Below are 12,322 nucleotides of genomic sequence, written 5' to 3' on the forward strand. Positions count from 1 at the left end.
AGGAACTTGGGAAGGAGGGTGTTGCTAGAAAGGAAATTCAGAAGATGGGGAACCTGTGGCAGCTTCCTGACCAATATTTCAGCTGTGGGAACTGTGGAATAACAGGACCTTTTCAAGTGTATTTCCAGGTGCACTCTAAGCCTGAGTTCCACTCCTCATGCTTGGGGTTTTGTGGTGCAGATCCTGATCACTCCTGACTTGCCTCTGGGATGTTGCCTGATATGGGAGAGGAGGAAATCAGAGTGGACAAAACCCAGGGAGTGTGGGTGATGCCATGCTGCACACAGGGAATGACAAATGGAGGCCAACAGGAGAGGCTCCTAAGGAGTGGGCTAGGCAGCATCAGTGGAGAGAGTGGAATGGCAGTCACAAGTCCTTTCTATCCACTCCCATCTGTTTTCTTTTCTCCTGGACACTTTTGCCAGCATTAGGGCTGTGTATTCGGCCGTTGTAATTAGCAACAGCCTTGTATTTCTACATAGCTTTCCCTGATGGGAAGTGATTTTTTATACATTATTGCAGAAAGGCAGTGAGACTCAGATTCCCCCTGAATAAATATAATCATTAGTATTACTGTTGTTATTATTATTTATTATCTATTATCTATTCAGTGCACTTTCATTGTAATTCCTATATTTCAAAAAGGAAGCACACAGATGGGAAAGGGACAAACAATCCATGGTAAATACCTGGCAAGTGCTGGGAAAGAAATATGGTGCAGTAACTCTTGCAGTAAGCCTTGCCAGAGGGAGTACTTGCCATGAAAATACAAAAGTTAGAAACAAATATGTAGCAACAAAGGAAGATTTAATTAAATGAAAATACAGAGCAAGTGAGAGAAAAGCTGAATTCTGGCACCTAAACAAAAGCATGAAGAAAAATTTAAGATAAAAACATTACTGTAATTAAAAGGGGACAGAAAAGGGACTAAACACAGCTAAGAAAAGGTTGGTTGGAGTTATCCACTCAAGAACAAAAAGTCTTGGGGAAAATTTGGCTTGCTTATTCTTTCTGGAGGAGCTGAAGATAATGACTCTGAATGTTTATGTCTGCTTTCCAGAAACAGTATTATTGTAAGATTATTTTGCTAATTATATGACATTCCATAATCTGTTTTTGTTAGACATGGTACAGCAACTATGATGCTATCAGGCAGTCATGATTTGATTGTGATGTTTAAATGTTCTCAAAAGCATGGCTCTTCAACTGTGTAACAGCAAACTCAGAGCATCTGTGCTGAAAGAGTTTTGTGGAAAATGCAGTTCAAACTGCTAAAAGCATGCTTTAAAATTCAAGCCAGTACTTGGCACTGTTAAATTAAAACATGGCACCCTGGAAACTGGCACTGTCCCTTGAAAATAGATTCTCACTCACTGAAGTGTTGTTTAATAGAAATCTTTAATATCAGAAAGGTTAAAGAATTTTCAGTCAGCGGAAGTTATGGGCATCTGTGTGAAGTATTTTGTAAAACATGGCCCAAGAGACATTTTCCTGCTTTGAAGTGTTTTATTTTTTACTCCAGTGGATACCTTAACAAACAGGGATATCCTGTGAAGAAATGGTAAGCTTCAAGATCTTTGCTGGAGATGTGCCCTAGACCTCAGTTCTAAAATGAACTTTCATATTGAGGGGTAAGTTCTGGCTGCATCAGTGAAGAGGCCTGAGCAGAGCCCTGTGGAAACAAGCATCTCTGCTCTCCTTTTTTCTTCAGCTCTTCAAAGCACCTTGGAAGCTGCACACTGATCTTTTAATGTGTGATCACGTCAGTCATAATTGCATCTCCTGCTGTGTGACTCCTGTGTGTATGCACACTTTGGTATGGAAGCAAGATTAGGAATGGTGCTGTGTAGGCACGGGGATGCAAACTGAGAATCTGCCCTTTTCAAGGTGCTCCTCTCCCTCCTGCCCTGTATCTTCTTGGAGATACTCAGCACAGGATGGGCAGGATGGTTTTCAGGCGGGAATTGCTAAGGCTCAGTGCACCTAAGCACATTCCTTCCTGATGTTGAAGGTGTTGATTTGAGTCATGCTTTTCATTTAGAGCAGTTCAAGTAAATTTCCTGCCAGTCTCTGCCAGCATCTTCAGTCAGCTATATTAGTGTTGTTCTTGACTTTGTTATCCTCTTCCCTGCCCATCACCCTCCTGGCTGAGCACAGGTACAGGCTGGTAAGGTCACTGGTCCTGATGCTTAGCATGAAATAACGTGTACCTCTTTGAATATTGCTGCACAACAACTTCTTGGTGCTTGCATTTTCTGTGTTAAAGCAGCAGGAAGTGAAATTAATGCAAGTGTCAGTTCTCAGTGCACCACAGGTGGGTGTGATGTCACCCTGCAAGGGCACCAAGGCATGTTCCTCACACCTTCCTACTTGTTACACTGCTTGTTTGATATTAAAGGCACCAGGAGCGTGCAAGTAAAATACTAAAAGAATTTTCAATCTAGGTGAACTGGAAGTAATGCCAAGGGATGCCCCATCCCTAGAAATGTTCAAGATCAGGTTGGATGGGGCCCTGAGCAACCTGATCTAGTGGTTGGTGTCCCAGGTAAGGGTCTGGGGGGTGGAACTAGATGATCTTCTTTAAGGTCCCTTCCAATGCAATTGCAAGCAGTTTTGTGATTCTGTGATTTAAAAAATGCAAGAGGGGTAATTGTGTCCATTTTCCTGATACAAAAGATATTGCCCAAGTATTTCTATACGGTGTAGCCAAATAATTGTATTCCTGCCTCAATTTAATGATTAAATGGTCCAGAACAGGAATTTTGTCCAAACATGTTTCTTCCCCTCAGTTCTCTTTTAGGGAGGCTTAGATGTAGCTGACTGACTGTCTGGAAGTTATTTATAAACCAGTAGGTTCATATTTGGGAGTTTGAGAGTAACTTGCCTTCTGTCAGCTGAAGAAGAAAAGTACTTCCTTTGTAACTCATGCTCTATTTGTTTCTAATCAGTCAAAAAAAGACAAGATTAAAGGCTTGGAGTACAGTCATTAATTTTATGGAAAGCTGTTCAAACTGCAGTAGTGGAAATTATAAAGAATGTGAGTCTAGACAAAGGAGTCAGTATATGAAAAAATTGGAAAGCTCTTTCTACAGGGCAACTTTAAATTTTTTTACCTCTGAAAATAGTATCTGTATTATTAGGATGATTTGAAGAGGAGAAGTATAAATCAGAAGCTCAGATGCTTAAAAGTATGTTTTGTTCAAATGCAAATGCCATTGTACCACAAAGCTGTCTATTTCTGCAGGGTGTTTAAGGCTACCCAGGATCTTCTGACTGACAGAAGGTTACAGTGAGCTTGTGCTTACTGCAAGGAATATTCCCTAACTCCTCTGCCTTGATGTGTCTTACTAGCGAATGTCTGAAGCTGGAGAGATTCTTGAATTCCCTTTTAAGTCAGCAGGGAATTGGGGTCTTTAAATTTATCTGCAGATTAGAGCCCATTGCTCTTAGGTTCAGGTCATTTGATATCCCTGGCACCTGCAGATAAGCACTCAGCAGTGCTGATCAGCACTGACAAGCAATCCATAGAGCAGGCAGGCAGCTTCCCAGAGCTTCCACAGGCTTTGCACATGGCACAGAATTGTGGAGCTATGCAGATATTCAGGCTGCCCTCACAGTTGTTGGTGCTGTGGTTGGGAAGAGCCACAATGGCTTCTGTCCTGGTTTTGGTGCTCCCATTTCAATTTTTATTCATCTTCATTGTCTCTTTTCCAAATACTTTTTTATAGTCAGAAGTTCGTATTTCACCAGTTTTGGGTTTGTTTTTTTTTTTTTTTTTTCAGTTATCAGCCACTGAAATTCCAGGAATCTGAATGGTTAAAGCTTACATTCATGTTTATCTTAGGCTTCAGAATATATTTTATTTTTAGCTAAGCAAGGAAAGTCTTAACTGCAGTCATTTTTCAATCTATTTGTAGGAAAGTAGAGATATAGTAAGTTATACCCTATCTACATCTATAATTCTGACTTTAGAAAGACTTGCATTTACACTAGTGTGTGTTAAGCAGGTCATAAATGTTTCCTGGGAGATGGGAAGATTTAAAACATGTTCCAAGCCAAAGAATCTTTGTCTGTGACAGCCTTTTAGAACACCACAGCTCTGAATTTGGCTGCTGAATGGACTGAAATCATTATTATTGCATCTTTTAGTTATAGAGAGAGACACGATAAGTGAGTCATGGCATTAAAATCAATGCCTGCCAGTTATACAAAGGAGGCCTTTGGGCAGACCTTGCCCTCTGTAAGGTGTCAGCTGTAGCAGAGTGTGATTTTCTCCCGCAGCCCATGCTGGGCCATGCCACCTCTCCCCCTCTGCCTTCTCTGCCTGGCAGGGAGCTTCATGTGTTCCTGGGGCTTTGCAGAGCTGTAGCAGGGAAGTGAGAGGAGAAGGAGGAGGTGGGACAGGATCTCAGGGGTTTCCCTGTGGCTCTGGTGCTGCTCCCTGGCTGTGCAGCCCTTACTGGAGTGACTGGATGCTCTGTGCTGGTGGGCCCTGAGTCTGGGGCTGCTCCCCAGCACGGTGAGAACACAGCTGTCCTTCCTGCATGGCACACCTGCATGGAGGGGCAGGGCAAAGAGCTCCACCTCACTTCTCTCCTTCACATGGAAACACCTCTGCCCTTGTAAATAGAACCATTCTAAATTGGCTGGAGTAAAATGCTGAAAATGAGATTCTCTTTATGTACAGGGTAATTGCGTGAATCTTCCTGAATGTCCAAAATTTAATGTGGCTTGTTTTCATTTCTCATGTTTAGGGGGAGGCACATTATGTACATTTCAATAAAATGTAGCCATACAAAAGTAATCAAATTCTGAGTGTCAGGATAGGTGAAAAATATTCTTATTCACAGTCCTAGGATAATTGCATAAAATGATGTTTGGTACTAGATTAAATATGAAAGAAAATACTAGATCACAAACACTTTAAATGAGAATTTATTCTTTCTGTGGAAAAAAAAAACCAGCCCATTATCAGAAAAGTAATAAAACCTGGTGCAAGTCTGAAAATTACTATGTACTGCTTTACTGTATGTAAAACTGACAGAGGAGCAATTTCTAAGCCTCTGATGAATAATCCTTTCTGACCTTCTGAAATGTTTCTCTTCTGAATAAACATTAGAAACTGTAGATAATTTATGAGAATTAGGATATATTGCCCAAGGTGCACTCATGAGTGATTAAATGATCTCGGTAAACTGATTTGCCATGCATCTGACTTGTGTGTGGGAGTAAGTAAATGGCTTGGTGCACTGATAATGGGACTACATTTTTATTACAAATTCTGCTGAAATTGAAACAGGCTGCATTCAGCCAGATACCAAAGGACTTTAAACAAATTCCAGACAGAAACCAGGTCTTACCCTAGTACGTGTCCCAACTACTAAGCATCAACATTTTTCTGTTATGCTGCCTAAAACTTTCTTTCTAGTTAATGAGTGTTTTGGCTCCTTTGGGTAGTTAAATTCTGTTCTAAAGGCAGGCAGCTCCAGAAGAACCTCACAGGTCTAAGTGAGGGAATAAAAAAAAAGGCACACAGTCATCAATATAGATTACTCTGTTAAAGTGAAATGCCTCTAGAGAAAAATATCTGTGCCTGTGTGTGGGAACTCAGCACATCACTCCGGATGTCCAGAGTTGCCGAGAACCCTCTTGGGGGGCTTGGAAGACCTGGAATGTTGCCAGAAGCGCCTGGTGGCTTGACTTTGATCCATCTAGAGGTGTGCCACCTATGTATGAGGACATGAGAGGCATTCGGGTTTGAATGGTGCAGGAATGATAAATTTACAGAGTGAAATATGGATTTTAGGGTGTTGGTACAGAGGGGTCATGGAGACAAGATGGAGGAATCAGAGTGTGTCTCGTCCTTCTTCTTCATGCCATCCATTTTCTGTGATGATGTTGGCACCTGGGGATTGGTTTAAAGTAAAAGTGCACTTTCTAATATGGGTGATAGGTATTGGGACATAAAAGTAAATATGTTATACGTAGTTTGTAGTATATAAAGATGCCACCACCTCTAGCGCGGTCAGAGTGCCCTTGGCTGCCTTGCTGGTCAGACCTCGGCTGGGCAGAAGAAAAATCTTTGTAGATAAGAAATAATAAACCACTTGAAGATTGAAAACTGAAGAGCCCAGTCTTCAAAGCTCGGCTTGCTCAGAACCATCCCACGCACCTTGGGGCAGAGACGGAGAACGGCCTCCCGACACCTGTGGGATGCTGAGCTCCAAACTGGCACTTGCAACTCCAGGAGGTGATGCTGAAGTTGCTGGTTCTGTGGAGCCATGGGCAGTGAAGTGCCATCAGAGTGCTGAGTGTTGGGAATATGGTGGGAGTAGGTTAAATACTGGCCAGGTTTTCTCTCTCAGCATCCCATACTTCAGCTGTGTTTCCTTACTGTCAAATAAGCAGATACAACCTTCCAGCACTGTTGTTGAACATTAGGATACACTAGAGTGGTTGCAAGATCTGTATTTCCTATAACCTGTAGATTTCCCTGTATCCAGATGACAATTTGTTCAGCATGATGTCTGTATAAAATTCCTGGGTGAGACACCAGCTTGCCATCATGTGTTGACCTAGGCTTCCAGTACAGCTTGCAAACCCCACAGTATTAATTGTCATCCTAAACATTAGATGTTATAGTGACTGACTCCTAGGTGTCCCTATTCTTTCTCTCTATATTTCTTAATGTTGGCAACATTCACTGGTGTATATATATGCAAGATCAGTTTTGTTTTCCTCAGTCTCATGTCTTGCAGAGAGGTTTCCAGATGAAAACCTTATTGGGGTGTTTACTGTGATGGCTGGATGGTTTTACTGAGTTTTGGTAAAGGGCTGAAGTCCTGACTGTGCATGGAGACTGAACTTTTCCCATCCAGCCAAATTCTCTTCTGTACTACCATAGCTGGACATGAGTTTCTAAAATTCCATGTTCACATAAAATGTAATGCTTCTGGGGTATAGATTAGAGTGAACAGGAGAAGTGGTTTAAAATATATACTCCTCTGTGTTTTCTGTAGCAATGTGAACAATCAGTTTGTCATATGCCATGTTTGGCATATTTCACAGTCACAAATATAAAAAGATTGAACTATACATTAATAAAAAATCAAATTCTTTGAAGTTTTAAGATAGAAATCTGGAAAGATAACATTTATTCTCAAGAAATTAGGATTGAAAACATATGCATCATTTAAAGCTACTGTCAAGTGATTTCTTGCTTAATTGGCTGTAAAACATTAACTGAGTGTTCCACATTCAGCCTTCAGTAACAAAGCAGAACATACATGGTCTGTATTATGCATAATATGTCATAAATAGTTATTTATGATCTATATTATGCATAATTGATTATGCATAACATGCATAATCTATATTGAGGCAATCCATTATAACTGCATATCCAGATTATAGATACATCTTCTTTCATTCAATAGAAAACAGTTTTGTATACTTAACCACATCTTCTTATTTCAGCAGCATAGCAACACATTCCCTAGGTTTACAGAAGGATAGAAAAATATCAGCATGTCTAATCTGTGTATATTTCATATCAGTTCCAAGAAACATCTATCCTCATTTATCCAGATACGTAGAGATCTGCAGAACATTAGGTACTTAGGCAACACTCCCATTCTGGTTAGAGCTTTATCTGATGAATCATAAAATTATGGAATATCCTGAGTCAGAAAGGGACCCACAAGTATCATCAGGTCCACCTTTTGGCCTCGCACAGGACAGCCTCAATAATCACCCTGTGTGCTGAATTTGACCAATGGCTGTGCTGTCTTCCAGGTGTTTTTCAATACCTCCCAATCTTCTCCCTGGTTTTACAAGACACTGAAATGAGACTGACAGGCTGCAGTTAGCAGGCTCAGCTTTCTCACCATTCTTGAAAATTGTGACAATATTTACCAGCTTCCAGTCAACAGGGACCTTTCCAGATTCCCAAAACTGTTAAAAAATCATTGAGAGAGGACTTGCAATGACTCAGCCAGGACTTTGAGTAACCTGGGATGAAACCAGTCAGGCCCCATAAACCCACAGAGATCCAGCTGGAGCAGCAAATCCCACAAGTTCAGGGCTGACTGTGTGTTTATCATTCTTGCAGTCATGGTCCTGCTGCTGAGGTCCTCCTGAGCCTATCATCAATGTCGACAGCTGAGGCAGAGAAAGAATTTGATATCTCTGCTCTGTGTCCCTGTTTGTGAGATGCCCATCTTCATCAAGTAAAAGGCCAATGGTTTTTCTGGTCTTCCCTTTGCCATTAAAATATTTTGAAAACACTAAGTTACATTCTGACCTCTCAAACTCTTCTTTTTCCTTGCCTTCTTTTTGTTCACCACATAGCCTGAATTCTCATAATTTAAGCACCTGTGATTTTAATTCCTAAATCAGAAACAGTGATTTAAAAGGCCTTAGGAAATACACTATTTGACATATGTAAACATAACCACATTCTTTTGAGATGGAAAACAGAACTTTCTTATGCCTTGATACCTAATAGTTTATAAACACATTATTACCTTAATGTAAGGAAAATAATCTCCTTCAGATGGTTCAGCTGGCACTCAACCATCAATCCATTTTTTGTTTACACTAATTCTTTATACTTGCCTGACACCTTTGTTTCATTTAAATACAAATCTAGCACCACACTTCCTAAAAGCAGAAAGGATGATGCAGGGGAGGCATCACTAGCTGTTGGTAAGCATATGTTCTGTGACAAGAATGCAGTTGTATTATGTGGTTGCTCGGATCTGTTCTGAGGGATAATCCTAAACAAAGGATCTTTCATGGTCCATTGAGTCTAAGGACCTGTACTGCACTTGCCCTGGTGGCTAGTACCTGGTGTGACACAGAAAGATGAAAGGGGACAGATTATGGCAGCTAAATGAAGTGTACCTTCCAAATTATTTGCTTGATTTGTAATAGCAATCAGGTTTATTGCATCCTGAAGCATGATCTGAAAAAAGTTCTAGAGGGGTCTTACTAGAGAGGAATTTTAGGATTAAATAGAACACAAATCTACTGTCAGATGTAGCTTTTTCACCTTTAAAAAAAAAGTTAATCAGAACTGTTTAGAAGACTGCAAATTTCATTTTTGTCATGTGTGCTCTTTCTCTGACACTATGCAGAGCTGCGCTCTGTGTTGCTGTAACATCCAACATATGTAGGAAGTTGAATCATTAACATTTATTACTGCTGAGTTCTAACATGGTGGAGTGTTTTCATTGCTTGAGAAGTTATTTTAGTGGTATCATATCACACAGCTGTGTGATCATAGGAGGTATTAAATTAAATAGGATGTATTCCTTAATTTATCCAACAGAGCTTTTAAAGCTTTGATGGAGCAGATGACATAATGTTATCTTTTGATGTCTGGAATAACATTTAAAATTCCAATTTTACATTAATTTCTAGAGACATACATTGACTGTTGCTCCATCAAATGGATATTCAGCATAACTGTCAGATGTTTGGAACAGTCCAGATTTGTTTTTTGACACTCAACCACAGTTAGGAAAGTAAGTCAGAGATTGTATATATTTCTGCCTCATTCCTATATTACACAACACACTAATAAAAATGCAAATAGCATGACAAGATCTCTGCAGCCTATAAGTAAGGTTGAACTTGGTGTGAAGTAAGGTATTTTGTTGGTTTTGAGACCAGTTGCTTCAAGCAGGAGGGTAACAAGAAGATTTTTTTTGTAAATAATAAAGTGAAGTTGATTCCATCTTTGCAGACTTGGAAAGACTGCAGGGTGTTCTGCAATTTGATTTGGAGTTTCAAAAGACTTGCTAAAGAAATAACAAATTTGGAAGAGTCAGTGAAAGATGAAGTTTGTTATCTGTCAAGTTTGTCTGTGCATCTGTGATAGAATCTTCTGCTGCAGCATCTTTCTAAGCTAAATTCTTATGTTTTACTTTTGCAGGCAAAATGTAGTTAAATCAGTTGTTGGCAACATTAATAAATATAAATCGGGTAAATGTGGCTTCTAGGAAAGAAGTAGTAAATCTGTCTGTCTAAGAGGATGTTTGTGGTTACCTGCATACTAATTACTTTCTTACCACAGAAGTTTATGTGCCTCAGAGAAAGGTGAAATAGAGAATTGATTATTTTCTTCAGATCTACTCCTTAATCACTCCTTAATTGTTGTATTCTGTAAGTCTTATAGAATTGCTGAATTCTGTAAGTCTGAGAACCTTTCTGCTGGCTTTCACAAAGGGGGATGAAATGTGACAAGCTCTGCCCTCAAGACCAGGATCAGCATCCATCAGGATTGCTGGTTTGGAGGTGAGCTTTGCCAGAGCTGGGCTGTGCCTCGCCGTGTCCAGTCCCTGGTTCCTCCCCCTCCCCTCTGCCAAGAGGCTCTCCCCTCAGCCCCGTTTTGGAGGCAGATTACCCTCACACACCAGCCTGCCCTGTGACAAACCTCACTGCCACCTGGGTCTGTGGTGACTCAGGGAGTCCAGGGCAGTCGTGGCCAGCGCTGCTGTGGTGGCACCTCTGCTGAGACAGCAAAAAATATCAGCCACAGAATTCAGCGGATGCCATTGCAACTTAGAGCCTGAAAAAAGGGACCAGAATATACTCAAAAAAAGCAATTTATAGGCACCTAGAAAATGATAAGGAGATGAGTAAGAACCAGCATGGATGTACAAGGAACAAGTCATATCAAACTGATTTAATTTTTTTCTCTGACAGAGTGAATGAGGGAGAAGCAATAGAAGTCAAATAATTTGAGTTTTACAGATTTTTATGCTCCTTGACTGTATCTAAGAACTAGAAAAATATGTAGTGGGTGAGACTATCAGGAAGTGCAGAATTGGTAAGAAAAATCTACTCTAGAATAGAAAATTAGTGCTTTAATATCAAATCAAAAGGCAAAAAAATATATATCAAACATTATTCAAAGACCTTTCTTGAGTCTAACACTATTCATTACTTTCATCAGTGATTTCAATGCAGGAATAATGTTCTACCTACGCAGAACATATTTATTCAAAAGGCTGTAAACATGATCAGACATGATCAGGTTATCAGACTCTTGAGGAATTAGCTAACAGTTCATTTGAAATGAATGCCAACTTTAGAGGGGCAAGATTGCCTGAACAGCAGAATTGCAGGAAAGGATTTAAGCATTATAGAGGATTGCAAACTAAATATGACTCAATATGTCATGCTGCTGGAGTGACACACACCAGAGTGGATGCATCATCAAAAACAGAGTCTTGAAATAGGAGTATCCAACCCTATTTAGCACAGAATTCTGCAGACCAGGAGGGATGTACATCAAATGTCAGGACCCAGAATGGTGAGTAGTAACTTCAAATTTAGTGATGAGAATACTGAGGAGGTCAAAGTCTTTACTTACATCAAACAGTGTCATAAACAGAATTAAATTCCCTGCCACGTGCTGCAGTTAGGGCAAGTAGTAATGGACTTAAATGATAGCAAGCAGACTTCACTAGGAAAAATAAGAAAAGCACTCTAACCCTGATATTGGATGGGTAATGGTGAGATTAGAGCATTTCAGTCTGGGAAGTTTGTTTAAAAACAGACTCAAGGAATAGGCACAGAGTGTGATTCTTGGGACTCCCCTGTGCAGGGCCAAGAGCTGGGCTTTGATGATGCTAATGGATCCCTTCCAACTCAGAATATTTTGTGAGTCTATGAGTAATTTTAGGGATGACAATTCTCCCTCTGGGCCAGAAGATAGGTTAACTAATATTGTGGTGTCCATTTCTGCCATTACAATTTCTGTGAAGCCTTTTCCATAGTAAAAGATGCAAAAATGCTATTGAATTATGCAGGCAAGTTGTGTGCTAGGTCCACTAATTTTTCCCCTAGGGAAATTGAACAAACCTGAAGCAAATCGAAAACAATGGACCTAAATATAGGTAAAACACTTTAAGAACCAGTACAAAAAGGGAGTTAGTGCTGGAAAGGGATATAATTGTGGCACAATATTTCTGACAATGCCTGCTTGAAAGCTTAAATTCCAACAGTTATACATGAATCGCTTTAAATATTTAAGCAAATTTTTTCTCCTTTCGAAATATACATGTATTGTATCAAGATCAAACACTTTGCTTAAGGTGATTGTGTTTCTCAGTCCTCACTAATACTAAATCTGTATGCTCTACTTTTGTGGAAAAACTGGGTCATTATAAAAACTTGAAGAAATCTCTGTAGATGTCTAAATACCTTCTCATCCAGAGGTGCCACATTCCTGCATCCTAACCTGTGTCCAATGACTAATGCAGTGAAATACTAACTCACTCTTTAGGTAATAAATACTTTTTCAAAGCATAGA

The sequence above is a fragment of the Melospiza georgiana genome, chromosome 5, assembly GCF_028018845.1.
Source record: "Melospiza georgiana isolate bMelGeo1 chromosome 5, bMelGeo1.pri, whole genome shotgun sequence".
Lineage (NCBI taxonomy): Eukaryota > Metazoa > Chordata > Aves > Passeriformes > Passerellidae > Melospiza > Melospiza georgiana.